A 16,810-nucleotide genomic window follows, 5' to 3' on the forward strand; every position below is an offset into this window, starting at 1 on the left:
ACACCCTAATGCCCAGTCACCCCTCTGTCCTCATGTACAGCACACCCTAATGCCCAGTCACCCCTCTGTCCCCATGTACAGCACATCCTTATGCCCAGTCACCCCTCTGCCCCCATGTACAGCACACCCTAATGCCCAGTCACCCCTCTGTCACCTTGTACAGCACACCCTAATGCCCAGTCACCCCTCTGTCCCGATGTACAGCACACCCTAATGCCCAGTCACCCCTCTGTCCCCATGTATAGCACACCCTAATGCCCAGTCACCCCTCTGTCCCCATGTATAGCACACCCTAATGTCCAGTCACCCCTCTGTCCCCAGGAATAGCACACCCTAATGCCCAGTCACCCCTCTGTCCCCATGTACAGCACACCCTAATGCCCAGTCACCCCTCTGTCCCCATGTACAGCACACCCTAATGCCCAGTCACCCCTCTGCCCCCATGTACAGCACACCCTAATGCCCAGTCATCCCTCTGTCACCTTGTACAGCACACCCTAATGCCCAGTCACCCCTCTGTCCCCATGTATAGCACACCCTAATGCCCAGTCACCCCTTTGTCCTTATGTATAGCACACCCTAATGCTCAGTCACCCCTCTGTCACCTTGTACAGCACACCCTAATGCCCAGTCACCCCTCTGTCCCCATGTATAGCACACCCTAATGCCCAGTCACCCCTCTGCCCCCATTTACAGCACAACCTAATGCCCAGTTACCCCTCTGTCCCCATGTATAGCACACCCTAATGCCCAGTCACCCCTTTGTCCCCATGTATAGCACACCTTAATGCCCAGTCACCCCTCTGTCACCTTGTACAGCACACCCTAATGCCCATTCACCCCTCTATCCCCATGTATAGCACACTCTAATGCCCAGTCTTCCCTCTGTCCCCATGTATAGCACACCCTAATGCCCAATCACCCCTCTGCCCCCATGTACAGCACACCCTAATGCCCAGTCACCCCTCTGTCCCCATGTACAGCACACTCTAATGCCCAATCATCCCTCTGTCCCCATGTACAGCACACTCTAATGCCCAGTCACCCCTCTGTCCCCATGTACAGCACACTCTAATGCCCAGTCACCCCTCTGTCCCCATGTACAGCACACTCTAATGCCCAGTCACCCCTCTGTCCCCATGTATAGCACACCCTAATGCCCAGTCACCCCTCTGTCCCCATGTACAGCACACCCTAATGCCCAGTCACCCCTCTGCCCCCATGTACAGCACACCCTAATGCCCAGTCACCCCTCTGTCACCTTGTACAGCACACCCTAATGCCCAGTCACCCCTCTGTCCCCATGTACAGCACACCCTAATGCCCAGTCACCCCTCTGTCCCCATGTATAGCACACCCTAATGCCCAGTCACCCCTCTGTCCCCATGTATAGCACACCCTAATGTCCAGTCACCCCTCTGTCCCGAGGTATAGCACACCCTAATGCCCAGTCACCCCTCTGTCCTCATGTACAGCACACCCTAATGCCCAGTCACCCCTCTGTCCCCATGTACAGCACATCCTAATGCCCAGTCACCCCTCTGCCCCCATGTACAGCACACCCTAATGCCCAGTCACCCCTCTGTCACCTTGTACAGCACACCCTAATGCCCAGTCACCCCTCTGTCCCCATGTACAGCACACCCTAATGCCCAGTCACCCCTCTGTCCCCATGTATAGCACACCCTAATGCCCAGTCACCCCTCTGTCCCCATGTATAGCACACCCTAATATCCAGTCACCCCTCTGTCCCCAGGTATAGCACACCCTAATGCCCAGTCACCCCTCTGTCCCCATGTACAGCACACCCTAATGCCCAGTCACCCCTCTGTCCCCATGTACAGCACACCCTAATGCCCAGTCACCCCTCTGCCCCCATGTACAGCACACCCTAATGCCCAGTCATCCCTCTGTCACCTTGTACAGCACACCCTAATGCCCAGTCACCCCTCTGTCCCCATGTATAGCACACCCTAATGCCCAGTCACCCCTTTGTCCCCATGTATAGCACACCCTAATGCTCAGTCACCCCTCTGTCACCTTGTACAGCACACCCTAATGCCCAGTCACCCCTCTGTCCCCATGTATAGCACACCCTAATGACCAGTCACCCCTCTGCCCCCATTTACAGCACAACCTAATGCCCAGTTACCCCTCTGTCCCCATGTATAGCACACCCTAATGCCCAGTCACCCCTTTGTCCCCATGTATAGCACACCTTAATGCCCAGTCACCCCTCTGTCACCTTGTACAGCACACCCTAATGCCCAGTCACCCCTCTATCCCCATGTATAGCACACTCTAATGCCCAGTCTTCCCTCTGTCCCCATGTACAGCACACCCTAATGCCCAGTCACCCCTCTGTCCCCATGTATAGCACACCCTAATGCCCAGTCACCCCTCTGCCCCCATGTACAGCACACCCTAATGCCCAGTCACCCCTCTGCCCCCATGTACAGCACACCCTAATGCCCAGTCACCCCTCTGTCACCTTGTACAGCACACCCTAATGCCCAGTCACCCCTCTGTTCCCATGTACAGCACACCCTAATGCCCAGTCACCCCTCTGTCCCCATGTATAGCACACCCTAATGCCCAGTCACCCCTCTGTCCCCATGTATAGCACACCCTAATGCCCAGTCACCCCTGTCCCCATGTATAGCACACCCTAATGCCCAGTCACCCCTCTGTCCCCATGTATAGCACCCCCTAATGTCCAGTCACCCCTCTGTCCCCATGTATAGCACCCCCTAATGCCCAGTCACCCCTCTGTCCCCATGTACAGCACATCCTAATGCCCAGTCACCCCTCTGCCCCCATGTACAGCACACCCTAATGCCCAGTCACCCCTCTGTCACCTTGTACAGCACACCCTAATGCCCAGTCACCCCTCTGTCCCCATGTACAGCACACCCTAATGCCCAGTCACCCCTCTGTCCCCATGCATAGCACACCCTAATGCCCAGTCACCCCTCTGTCCCCATGTATAGCACACCCTAATGTCCAGTCACCCCTCTGTCCCCAGGTATAGCACACCCTAATGCCCAGTCACCCCTCTGTCCCCATGTATAGCACCCCCTAATGCCCAGTCACCCCTCTGCCCTCATGTATAGCACACCCTAATGCCCAGTCACCCCTCTGTCCCCATGTATAGCACACCCTAATGCCCAGTCACCCCTCTGTCCCCATGTATAGCACCCCCTAATGCCCAGTCACCCCTCTGTCCTCATGTATAGCACCCCCTAATGCCCAGTCACCCCTCTGTCCTCATGTATAGCACACCCCCGCTGCTAGAGCACATGCTGCATAAGGTGTGCATACACTAAATGAGACATCCTGCAGTACACGGGGAACCTGCTATCTGCTGGATCAGTTACGGGTCCCGAGCTGTCGGTAGGGCCTGCTGCTCCCCCTGCACCCTATAAAAAAAAAAAGGCAGTGACACCCACTGCAGCATCACCCTCCGCCCCCCCCCCCTCAGACGCCGGAGATCATTTTGGGTCTTGCCCCGCCCTCATTTCAGGCGCCAGAAATGTGGGTGTGTCCTGCGCCGCTCCGCCCCCACCAATAGCCGGTGATGTGCCCTGCGACCTCCCGGGTCCCCCACCCTCTTCCTAGATGCCAGAGATGTGCGTCCCACCGCCGCACTGCCTACCCCCCAGACGACGGAGATATTGCGCGACCCTGACCCCCGCCTAGCAGTCCCGGCACCCACCTCCACTCCAGTAGCTGCATCATTATGGGAACACAGTGCTGGGCCTGCCTTCAGCATCCGCACAGGGATGAGACTGCTGCTATGTCCAGCATGAATTCCCCTGCCGCCAGTCTCCACTTGACCCTGTGCCTGGAGCTCACCCCCTGCTTGGTAATTGCCCTTGGAGCACTGTACCTTCTTTTCTGTACCCAGTGTGCGTGTGTGTGTATGAAACCTTATGAGCCACCTACACCCTTCCTCTGTGTGTGACCCTTTTCACCCCCCATCACCCCTGGTGTATTTCCCCCAATTCTCTTGTATGACACCTTGACCCTCTTCCAACCTCATCCCTGGTCTTTAACCCTCCTGTACCACACATCCCCTGTATGTGTCATCTTCCCCACTCTCCACATCCTTCCTCTGTGTAAGACCCCATGAACCCACTATGCCTGTGTGACACCTTCTTGCCCCTACCCCCACTGTGACCCCCTGTAGTACTGTACCACCTTCCTCTGTGTTTGACCCTCCTGTCGGCCACTACCCCTGTGTGTCTTACCTCCTGCCTCTGTGTATGCATTTTGACACCCTGTACTTTCCAAACATCCCCCCTCCTGCATATCACATATATCACATTGTGTACCCTCCTACCCAGGGTGAATTATTTTTTGTTTGTTTTTTACACCTTTTATCCCCACACTGCCTGTCCATGGGTCACCCTGTACAAAGGGGGGGTCCTTCTCAAAATTTGCTACGGGGCCCAGAGAGATCTAGTTACGCCCCTGTGCTGGGTGCTTCCACCTTATACTACAGGCAGGACATTTCTGTCTATACAGATGGAACAAAGTTATTCCAAACCTTGCCAGAGCCATCTACACCGGCGAACCCTGGTGAGTATGCTTTCCTTCCCCAGGTAACCTAACAGGATTTCTATGGGACCAACAGATGGATCGAGGAGACCTACCTACGTGTCAAGATAGGTAAGTATTCAGATGAAAGGGCTCTGAATGTAATAAAGTTTTATTTTTCATGTGTGTTTGTGTTTTAATTTAATTTATTGGTTCTGCTTTTGAACTATGAGTCCAGCAAGCTCTTTAATGGGCCGCATGCTGGGACTTGTGGTTCTCCAAGTCCCAGTATGCGTTCCAGGCTTGCTGGGACTCATAGTTCCACAGCAAAACCCAATGGTTTATTCTAATTTTTACACTTGAATCAGCTCGGTACCCACTGGGGGTGCCAGACGCGTTCCCGACAGTCGGGATCCCGACAGTCATTTACCCGACGTCGGGACACCGACTGTCAAAACGCCGACAGCCGGGTGCCCGACGGCCACCCGCTATTTTCCCTTGTGGGGGTCCACGACCCCCATAGAGGGAGAATAGAATAGGTGGCTCGCGCAGCATATCATATGTGACCCAATCTGAATTTATATAAAATATAACATCAAAGGCGAGGGATTGGCTGGCAACTTGGGGCGGATGGAGGCCAGAACTGATGTTATATTTTATATAAATATACATTTACGCTGCAAGGTGAAGTTCCTTCGCATTGCAAGCCGGCCTGCGACTGCAAGATTGAGTAAGTGGAGACTTACTTAGGCTGTAGCCGTAGAGGGACACTGCAACCGATGGTCACAATGTCCCTCTAAACTGCCATTGCATCGCAGTTTGATATGATCACAAATGCCGGAAAGGGGTGGTATGCACCTCCTCCTGCATTTGCATTGCTTGAGGATTCCACATGATAAGCTGCTTATCATTTGCGACCCAAGAATAGAATAGAGTAGAATCAACTTTATTGGCCATGTGTGCTTGCGCACACTAGGAATTTTTTTGTGGATTTACAGTGCAGCATCAAGCATGGATAAGGGGGGGGGGGGGGGGGAGGCACTACATACATTACATTGAGATATTACATGCAGGGACCACATGCCCGCTGAGCAGCACAGCCATCAGCGGCGCCACTGGTCTCTGCAGCAGCCAGGTAGGTAACAATATAAGTAGTGTTCCCGCTAGGCTGTTTTAGCGGGGCGCTGCGCCCTGCCCGAATTTTTAGAGGGCAAAATGCGTTCTGCCCCTCTAGCAGCGCCCCACTAAAACAGCCTCACGGGGAAGCCCAGCGCCACCGTAGACGGCAATGCCCGGCGCTTACCCTGCAGCACAGTGACTTCGGAGGGACCAGGCCCGCCCCCTTTGATGACGGCGGTGGCTGGGCCCTCCCCCTTTGATGACGTTGCAGCCCGGGACCGCCCCCAGCTGTGACATCAGTGGGCCCGGTCCGCCTGCCGGCGCCCTGCCCGCTCTAAATGTTACAGTGAACACTAATAAGCAGGGACAGTACAGCATCACACAGGGAACACATACCTGCCGAGCTGCACAGCACCTAGGCAGCCTTCAGCGGCCCCACTGGTCGTTGCCGCAGCCAGGTAGGTAACATTATGGGCAAAGACAGCACAGTTACAGCAGAGACATTACAGTTATCACACAGGGGACATGAGGTCATACATGAGGTTACATACTGTTTGGCTGAGTGCACAGATCCCAGGCAGCCATTTGTGGCGCCAAATTCCTATAGGAGAACCAGCGGTGGTGGTTGGTGGTGGGGGGGCGCGAGTCACTGAGGCCTGGGGAGATACATTAAGGCCTGAAGCTGGAGTTGGGCCCTCCCTGGGCTGAGTTCCATGCCTCTGCCCCCTATAGTTTAATCATACCTCCTCCCTCGGGGGTCAGGGGCCGCCGCCACAGGATTGATGGCTCCTGCATCTCCTGATGCTGGGGGACAGCGGCTTGGGCCTGTGGGCCTGATCTTTACCCTGTCCTGGCCTGTTGCCGCCTCCGGGTGCCATCATCACCTCTGGGGGTCATCATGCCGGGGACCGTGCCTGCGGCTGGGTCCTGAGCCTCTGGTACCGTCCCCGGTGGCTGAGCTGTGTGTCGCTCTCTGCGGCCTGCTCCAGTGCCGCGTCATCCAGTGCTGCATCTCCTGCCTTTGCAGTGCGCCCACCGCGGCTGGGGTGGGGGAGTGGTCACCGTGCCGCCATCCGTCCTCCGTCCAGGGTGCCCTTTCTCCGGCCTCTACCGGAAGCTCAGCTAAATTTATATAAAATATAACATCAAAGATGAGGGATTGGCTGGCAACTTGGGGCGGATGGAGGCCAGAACTGATGTTATATTTTATACACCTGCAAGGTGAAGATTTCTTTGCCTCGCAAGCCGGCCTGCGACTACAAGTCTGAGTAAGATGAGACTTACTTAAGCTGTAGTCGTATAGGAACACCCTGACTGATGGTCGCAAAGACCCTCTAAACTGCCATTGCATCGCAGTTTGATATGATCACAAATGCCGGCAAGGGGTGGTAAGCACCTCCTCCTGCATTTGCATTGCTTGAGGATCCCACATGATAAGCTGCTGTGAGCAGCTTATCATATGTGACCCAAGCTGAATTTATATAAAATATAACATCAAAGGCGAGTGATTGGCTGGCAACTTGGGGCGGATGGAGGCCAGAACTGATGTTATGTTTTATATAAATATACATTTACGCTGCAAGGTGAAGTTCCTTCGCCTTGCAAGCCGGCCTGCGACTGCAAGACTGAGTAAGTGGAGACTAATGGAGCCCACGCACGCACCGATCCCGGCGTGCGTTGTGGGCTTAACTAGCACACATAGCATCGCATTGTATGCCTTGTGCATACGATGTGCATGCGATGCGATGCTAGAAAAAGCTAGTACAAAAAGTATGTGCAGCACATACTTTTTGTACTGTACGATGAGGTGCCACGGGAGCGTGCACCCCATCGTACAGCATCGCACCGCCGGCAATGGTGCGTGTGTGGGCTCCTTTACTTAAGCTGTAGCCGTAGAGGGACACTGCAACCGATGGTCACAATGTCCCTCTAAACTGCCATTGCATCGCAGTTTGATATGATCACAAATGCCGGCAGCGGGTGGTATGCACCTCCTCCTGCATTTGCATTGCTTATGGATTCCACATGATAAGCTGCTGTGAGCAGCTTATCATATGTGACCCAAGCTAAATTTATATAAAATATAACATCAAAGGCGAGTGATTGGCTGGCAACTTGGGGCGGATGGAGGCCAGAACTGATGTTATATTTTCTATAAATATACATTTACGGTGCATGGTGAAGTTATCTCCCCATGTGACTCCAATATCTTCGGCCACTTAAAAAACAAACACGTAAAGGTGAACGGTTCACCTGTGACAAGGAGGTGCAGGAGACCCCGGAAACCTGGATTCATCAGCAACCAAGGAGTTTCTACACTGAATCCATCCACTCCCTTGTTACGCGCTGGATCATTGCATCAATGTCAATTATGTGTAGTTGTAATGTTACACATGAACTGTAATTAAATATTCTTTGATTAAAATATTGTTTACATACAACCGTAGTCTCCCTTTTCATTTGGGCACACCTTATATATGATCTGTAGACCCCATTTTCTATGCAGATGTCATTTGTTCAGTATGTAAATGGTAGTGTCTACAAAACTCCTATGGACAAATCTCTACTTACACTCCAGCAAATGTGATTGTAAAACTCATTATGGCCCTTATTCTGGTTGCCATGCAGGGAACGGTGGTGGCACTGTGCATACGCAACCAGGACAGCGGGCGGGGGTGGCCCCATTAGCATATGGGAGTGTTTCATGGACGTTCCTATAAGAACTCAGGGCGTTCTCATGCTAATGAGGCCATGATGCGGGGGGTGGGCAGCTGCTGACATCACCGGATGTCAGCTGCCCGCCCATTTCCTTCTCAGTGTGCCCACATATGTAAGTGCCTTGAAAGTCACTTTTATTTGCGTGCACGCACCACATCCTTCAGTGGTCGGCGACCATCAAAAGATGTGGCCGTTCCCCCCTGGCCTGTGAATGGATGTTACTATGTGGATGTTACTGCGCCAGCCAACCATTCACAAGGCGGGCTTTGGTGTAATCAGAACGCGGCAAATTTGCACCCTTGCGAATCAACCAGAATAATCCCCTATATGTAAATTACAAGAGAGGAAATGATCACATACTCACCTGCTATTACATGGTGCCCTCCGGGATACCAGGTGTAGGGGGTGCGGGAATTCCAGCAGATGTAACGGGATGCACTTCTGGAAGTCAGAACATCGCCTCTAAATTCCGGAGTCCCCTGTGCATTCCGGGAGTGCGGACCAGCATGGATTGGAGTCTATGAAAAGGGGGGAATCACTGATATCATTTCTCTGACTGAGCCCTGAAATGTCTTTTCGCAATTATCATACATTAAATGCTGTTAAATCTATGTAATACATGACATGCAAATAATAGTAAAGCGTGGAGCAGATACTGTAAAAAACAATATATGTAATTCAACGTAGTGGAACGATCACATTGTAAATAAGCTGGAAACTGATTATAGCCGCTGGCCAATGTAACAGGTGAAGAATAGTCAGTGTGATGAGCTGACGGCTGGGAACCGTGTAATGTATATTACATTTCACATTGAGCTCTCTAAGGGCAGTATTTGTGCTATTTTCGCATTGGAAGGTGATTTTTTGTGTAAGAAAGTGAATCACCCTATTCAACGTGCACTTTTCGCCATCTTTCTAAGTGATTTTCGCCATGTGTCGCCATGTAGCAAATCGCCATCTTTTCATGGTGAAGTGGAATGTAAACTTTTAAAATAAAGTTGTTGTTTTTTTACATTTGGTGTCAAAAAAATCAGGAATTTTATTCTGTGAATGGGCATGTTATTTTTTATTAATGTGCTTATAGCACATGAATATATATTTAATTAATTTTTAATTTTTTTTACACATAAAAGCCAGCAGGGGGCCGGGAGCCGAGAGCCGCTCATTAGATATTCATATATTCACTGCTCCCGATCATTACATATGCACGATCAGGAGCAGTGAATACCCGGTCCCCTGCTGGCTCTCCCGGGGGGGCAGCTTGTGCTGCCTGGGTCCCGGGAGCCCTCCTCCCCTCCACATACGTTCTGGGGCAGGCAGGGAGACTTCCATCTCCCTGCCTGCTGCCGTCCCCCGGCTCCCTGCAGGACGCCGCAGGGGTTAAGATTTGCCGTTAGGTGCAGCGAGCCCCTGCGACATTGAATACAGGGATAGCAGATATCAGACGATTCTTGATAAACTGCACATGTGCACGGCCCCTAGTACCCATTCGAAGTCCTTCTATTCGGGATGCGGTCATCTATTAGAATGAACTTAGGTCTACAGTCATTAGGTCTACCCCACTAGGTCGACTGGCAGGAAGGTCGACCTGACTTAAGGTCGACATGGGCCAAGGTCGACATGACTTAAGGTCGAATTTGCATAAAGGTCGACATGAGGGAGGTCGACTGGTCATAAGGTCGACATGGGTTTTTCACTGTTTTTTGAGCCGACATGTGCCGACAGGCGGTATTTCATGCCCTACCATCCACTAGGGCGTGGTGGGAGAATAAAATAGTGTGCCGAGCGCAGCGAGGCACCGTGCCCGAAGCATTGCGAGCGAAGCGAGCGATGCGAGGGTCCGATTCTCATTGCCAACTGTGTCCATGTCGACTATGTCGACATTCGGATCAAAAAACAGTGAAAAACCCATGTCGACCTTATGACCAGTCGACCTTCCTCATGTCGACCTTTATGCAAATTCGACCTTAAGTCATGTCGACCTTGGTCCATGTCGACCTTAAGTCAGGTCAACCTTCCTGCCAATCGACCTAGTGGGGTCGACCTAATGACTGTAGACCTAAATGCAGTCTGACGAATGATCCCATTCCTTCTATTCCATTCCAGACTCTTCACCCACTCTACTATTGTAGCAGCATCCTCCTCTCCTCCCATGTCAGCCTGCCCACCTAAACCCCTGCTCTAGCAGCATCCTCCTCTCCCCCCATGTCAGCCTGCCCACCTACGCCCCTGCTCTAGCAGCATCCTTCTCTCCCCCCATGTCAGCCTGCCCACCTACACCCCTGCTCTAGCAGCATCCTCCACTCCCCCATGTCAGCCTGCCCACCTACACCCCTGCTCTTGCAGCATCCTCCTCTCCCCCATGTCAGCCTGCCCACCTACACCCCTGCTCTAGCAGCATCCTCCTCTCCCCCCATGCCAGCCTGCCCACCTACACCCCTGCTCTAGGAGCATCCTCTTCTCCCCCCATGTCAGCCTGCCCACCTACACCCCTGCTCTAGCAGCATCCTCCTCTCCCCTATGTCAGCCTGCCCACCTACACCCCTGCTCTAGCAGCATCCTCATCTCCCCCCATGTCAGCCTGCCCACCTACACCCCTGCTCTAGCAGCATCCTCTTCTCCCCCCATCTCAGCCTGCCCAACTACACCCCTGCTCTAGCAGCATCCTCCTCTCCCCCCCAGTCAGCCTGCCCAACTACACATCTGCTCTAGCAGCATCCTCCTCTCCCCCCATGTCAGCCTGCCCACCTACACCCCTGCTCTAGCAGCATCCTCCTCTCCCCCATGTCAGCCTGCCCACCTACACCCCTGCTCTAGCAGCATCCTCCTCTCCCCCCATTTCAGCCTGCCCACCTACACCCCTGCTCTAGCAGCATCCTCCTCTCCCCCCATGTCAGCCTGCCCACCTACACCCCTGCTCTAGCAGCATCCTCCTCTCCCCCCCATGTCAGCCTGCCCACCTACACCCCTGCTCTAGCAGCATCCTCCTCTCCCCCCATGTCAGCCTGCCCACCAACACCCCTGCTCTAGCAGCATCCTCCTCTCCCCCCATGTCAGCCTGCCCACCTACACCCCTGCTCTAGCAGCATCCTCCTCTCCCCCCATGTCAGCCTGCCCACCGACACCCCTGCTCTAGCAGCATCCTCCTCTCCCATGTCAGCCTGCCCACCTACACCCCTGCTCCAGCAGCATGCTTCTCTCCCCCCATGTCAGCCTGCCCACCTACACCCCTGCTCTAGCAGCATCCTCCTCTCCCCCCATGTCAGCCTGCCCACCTACACCCCTGCTCTAGCAGCATCCTCCTCTCCCCCCATGTCAGCCTGCCCACCCCTGCTCTAGCAGCATCCTCCTCTCCCCCATGTCAGCCTGCCCACCTACAACCCAGCTCTAGCAGCATACTCCTCTCCCCCCATGTCAGCCTACCCACCTACAACCCTGCTCTAGCAGCATCCTCCTCTCCTCCCCTGTGGCAGCAGGAGAAGGAGAAGACCCAGCGGCTGCAGGAGCACCAGAGGAGAGAAGTTACTGCAGCTGTGGGAGCAGGTGGAGGTCCGCGGATGCAGAAGCCCAGGAGGAAAACTGTCACTACAGCCATGGGAGGAGGAGGAGGCCTGTGGCTGTCATCGCTGTGAATGTAAGACCCTCCATTGCTAGTGAAATCAAGACATGCGTCCTCTCCTCTTCCCCCATCACCCCCTGGAACCTCACCTCATCACATCACCTCACCAACTCTATCCCTGCCACACCCCCCCTCACAATCTCTCCCCTCACCACCTCTCGCCCCCGTCACCTCACCACTAACCTGCATTCTCTCCTCCCACTCATCATCCCTAGTCACCTGACCACCTCTCGCCCCATCACCTCACACCTGACCTGCATCCTCTCCTCCCCCTCATCATCCCTAGTCACCTCACCAGCTCTCGCCCGCTCATCACCTCACCCCCTCTCTATCTCACTCCTGCTGCTCTCTGTCTCCCCTCTCTCCACCTTCTCTTTTTAGCACCCACCCCCCATAGAAGCACTGTAGTGACAAAGGTGGTGGTGGTGGGAAGCCCTTTCAAGATTTAGCTATGGGGCCCTGCAAGTTCTAGTTACCCCCTGATCCCAATCATAAGTATATGGGGCAGGCCAGCGTTAGGTTGGAAGAAAATTAGGTTTTTGGCAATAGTGGCTGAGTTAGGGTTAGGCTGTGGTCAGGAGGGTTCGGCTATTAGAAAGAAGGGGGGTTAGGGTTAGGCTGTGGGGCACGAAGGTTAGGCACTAGCAAGGAGGGATAGGATGATGGCATCTGTATTCTGACTGCCGGCATCTACACCACCAGTCATCTGCATGTATTTCATAAATAATATACGAGTATACATACATATATACATGGGGCAAACACAGACACATACCATACATAGACACAGGGTATATATGCACATATACCATACATACACACAGAACATACATGCACACATACACGCACACATACCAGACATACACACACACACACACACACATATACCATACATACCATATATATACAGTACTCGAGTATAAGCCTACTTTTTCAGAACATTTTTTATGCTGAAAAAGACCCCCTCGGCTTATACTCGAGTGAGGGTCCCACTTGAGTCAATACGTTTCCCCAGTTTTTTGTTGTAAAATTCGATGCCTCGGCTTATATTCGGTTGGACTTATAATCGAGTATATACGGTATACACAGGACATACACATACCATACTTAGACACAGGCCATACATACACACAGGGCATACATACACGCACACATCTATACATACATACACACACACACACACACACAGAGGGCCTACACGCACACATACCATACATACATAGATGGCATAGATACACACATACTATACATACACCCATGCAGGGAATACACGCACACATATCATACATACAAACACAGAGGGCATACATGCACATAACATACATATACACAGTGCATACACGCATACATATACACAGGGCATACACATAATATATCCCATACATAATACAGACAGGACATAAATACACACATACCATACATACATACACACACACACACACACACACACACACACACACACACACACACACACACACACACATGGCATACACAGACACATACCATACATAGACACAGGGCATACATGCACACATACCATATATACAAACAGGGCATACGCACACATATACCATACATACACACGTAGCATAAACACACACTATGTTTATAAAAACACATAAGCAATAAACATTAAGAAAATAAGCCTCACAAGAAGCAATCATAGATTATTCCCCACACCCCCACTGCGGCAGTGCTACCAAGACATCACTGTGCTCGCTGGGCCAGCATACAGTGATGTATTATGTTCTTACACTCCTCACCACACTGCCTGTTCCCCTTCTGCTGGCACCAACAACAAAGCACACATACCTGGGGAGTCAGCCTCACCAGGCCAGCAGCAGCCCCATCTCACAGCCCTGTGAGTAGGGAAGCCAATCCCGGGGCATTTTTTCAATCCCGGAATTCGGGATTGAAAAATGCCCAATCCCGGGATCCCCGAGATCCCGGGATTGGCTTCCCTACTATTAAAAACCCACCTCGGCCGCCCCGCATATTTACTTACAGATGCGTGGAGCGGCCGGGTGGGTGGGCGAGCCGGGGTGATGGAGCCCGGGCTGGTCCGCTGGTGGCATGCCGGCAGGTCCGCTGCTGGGTAGACGGGCTGGGCGGGCTGGTCAGGGGACTGGGCGGCTGGGCAGGCTGTTCCGGGGGCGGCTGGGCAGGCTGTTCCGGGGACAGCATGGAGGCAGACAGCTAGTGCGGCCTGCGCAGCGTGACCTCTGACGTCGTCACGCTGCGCAGAGCCGCGCTGCCCGGGACGGGAGAAGCCGGGCAGCTGCTGAGCACCCGCTCAGACGCTGCCCGGCATTAGACTGCGCATGCGCAGTCTAATCCCGAAATCCCGGGATTGGAAACTCCAATCCCGGGATTGAAATCCCGGTGTTTTGGGGGCCAAATCCCGGGATCCCGCGGATCCCGATCCCGGGATTGGCCACCCTACCTGTGAGGTAGAGAGAGAGAGGAGCTGCCTGAAAGCCGAGGAACTGTGCGCTGCAGCGCCACCTATCTGCAGCTCTACAACATTACATCAAAAACTGTCTACATGTACGCTCCGGCCTTTTCCTGTACCCTCCCCTACTCGTGCAAGCACCTCACGTTTGACAGGTGTCGAAAGCGTTCGCACAGCGGCCCTGCATATGCGTATAATTGGCCATAAGCATGCGCAGAGCAGCACCATCAGTACACTGGGGACGATCACTCCTGAATCACCCCCTCAGATCGATACGCGCGATCCTGAATCAGCCTCCAACTGCGCTGTTTTAGGACTTAATGACAATAAACTTCCTGTCATCCGGCAGTCTAGTAATCTCTGAGGTGTATGAGGAGTCTAGTTACAGACCTGTACGTCTGATCCTCCTTCAGCACCAGGACAGCTCCTCTGAATCAGGGCAGACTTCTCCACAGAGACTGGCAAATCTCTGAACTTCCTCTGCCCTCTGGCACCTACCCAGTGGCGCAAGTAGAAATGATTTCTTATCGGTACTCTAAGCGAGTGCGCCAAAAGTGGGCCTGACCATGTGTCATGAGGGAGCGTGGTCATATGAAACTAAACGAGTGGTTACAGGACAATAGGACATAGCCACATTATGACATATGCCGTAATGCCCATTACACATTATGCCCCACAAGGTAATGCCTATTACACATAATATCCCACACTGTAAATTCCACTTCCTATTATGCGCAACACAGTAATGCCCAGTACTTATTAAACCACATGCCATTATGCCCATTACATGTCATTATGTCACACACCGTAATGCCTATTAAATATTATGTCACATAAGTGCCACTTACCTACATGCTAGTTGCCAGGAGCTGTGTGCTCGATGCCAGGAGTTTTGTGCTTGTTGGAACAGGGGGTTTCATGCTTGTTGCCATGAGAGGATTACATGCTTACTGCCATGGGGGGTTCCATGCTTGTTGTCATGGGGTGATTACACATTCATTGCAAAGGGGATGAAAAAGGGTTTACATCCTTGTTGCCCAAGGTGGGGGGATTACATGCTTGTTGCTCAGGGGACTCCCGTCAACCGTCGGCTCATGCCTCTCCTGGGCCCCCGACCCCAGGCTGCGCAATGCCGCAGGCTTCCCTCACCTCTCCTACTGCTCTCAACCATTTCAAATATGGTGCCGATACATGAGCCAATCAGAATCCGTGAACAGGCAGACAATCAACATGACTGCTTGTACACAAGCTCTGATTGGCTCAGGAGCTGCACTATATTTGAAATGGCTGAGAGCCGCTGGAGGGGTGAGGAAAGCCTGTGACCCTGTGCTCCACTCTTCTAGTCTCTCAGTGGCAGCAGCAGAGCTGTTGGAGGGGTGGGGGAACCTGTGGTGCTGCTCTGCTCTCTCCTTCACCTCTCACCGGTGGCACCCGCCAGAGGGGTGGGAGAAGCGCAGCAGGGAATGCGGGGTGATACGGTGTATCAGCAACATATTTCTTAAAGGTACGCCGTACCACTCCGTACCCCCTTACTTGCACCACAGCACCTACTCCAGCCAATCCCTGCACTCTTGTCAGCAGCCGGTTGCGATCGTCATTTAGGTAGCCATCCTGACCGGCCAGGACATTGCAGGATACTGCTGAACTACCTTGGTGAGTCCAGGGCTGCAGCCAGTTATATCACTGCTGCTCGTGCCAATTGTTCTTCACTGCACAGGTGTGATCGGGTTACAGAACATACAGCCTCATGGCTGCAAATGGTTCCCCTGTCACATCTCTCCTGCTCCTAGAACACACAGTGTAAAAGTGTACGAGGAAGCCAATGTACCAGTCCTCACTGAAGAAACGCATCCCCATGACAATACAGAATGTCCCCACCCCATAAGTCACAGTTAGGATGGTGCTTGCTGAGGAATCTGTAATTTATTTGCTGTGTGCCACCCAGAGCATTTATAGATGAGGAAACAAAGCTTAATTGTTGTCTTATGTGACCACAAAACATTATCTCACATTGGGCCAGATGTATCAAGCTGCAAAAAGTGATAAAGTGGGGAGTGGTAAAGAGCCAGCCAATCACCTCCAACCTGTCATTTTTCAAACCCAGCCTGTTACATGGCAGGTAGGAGCTGATTGGCTGGCTGTTTATCACTCTCTGTTTTTTCAAAAGATTGATACATCTGGCCCATTGTATCTAAATCACTTTGATGCTTTCTGGCAAATCCAGATGTGCTTGATGCAGTCTCTCTAATAATGGCTTCTTTCTAGCCACCCTCCCATACAGGCCAGTTGTGTGCAGAGCTTTTCATATTGCTGACTGGTGCATCCTCACTCCCACCTGAGGCACTGAGCTCTGTAGGTCCTCC

The 16,810-nt window shown here is 52.8% G+C and overlaps 1 protein-coding gene across 1 annotated transcript in view; it reads right to left on the bottom strand.

The window, feature by feature from the left end:
* Positions 1 to 13,857, bottom strand: part of LOC146045819 (myelin regulatory factor-like) — a 49,707-nt gene extending 35,850 nt beyond the window's left edge. The window contains exons 1-2 of the mRNA XM_083164900.1: positions 13,808 to 13,857; positions 8,741 to 8,894 (exon numbers count right to left, since the gene is read on the bottom strand). The gene's annotated coding sequence lies outside the window, so the exon portion shown is untranslated. The remainder of the gene's footprint in view (positions 1 to 8,740; positions 8,895 to 13,807) is intronic.
* Between the last annotated feature and the right edge of the window lie 2,953 nt (positions 13,858 to 16,810).

This window comes from Crinia signifera, chromosome 11, assembly GCF_055691185.1.
Source record: "Crinia signifera chromosome 11, ASM5569118v1, whole genome shotgun sequence".
In the NCBI taxonomy this organism is placed as follows: Eukaryota; Metazoa; Chordata; class Amphibia; order Anura; family Myobatrachidae; genus Crinia; species Crinia signifera.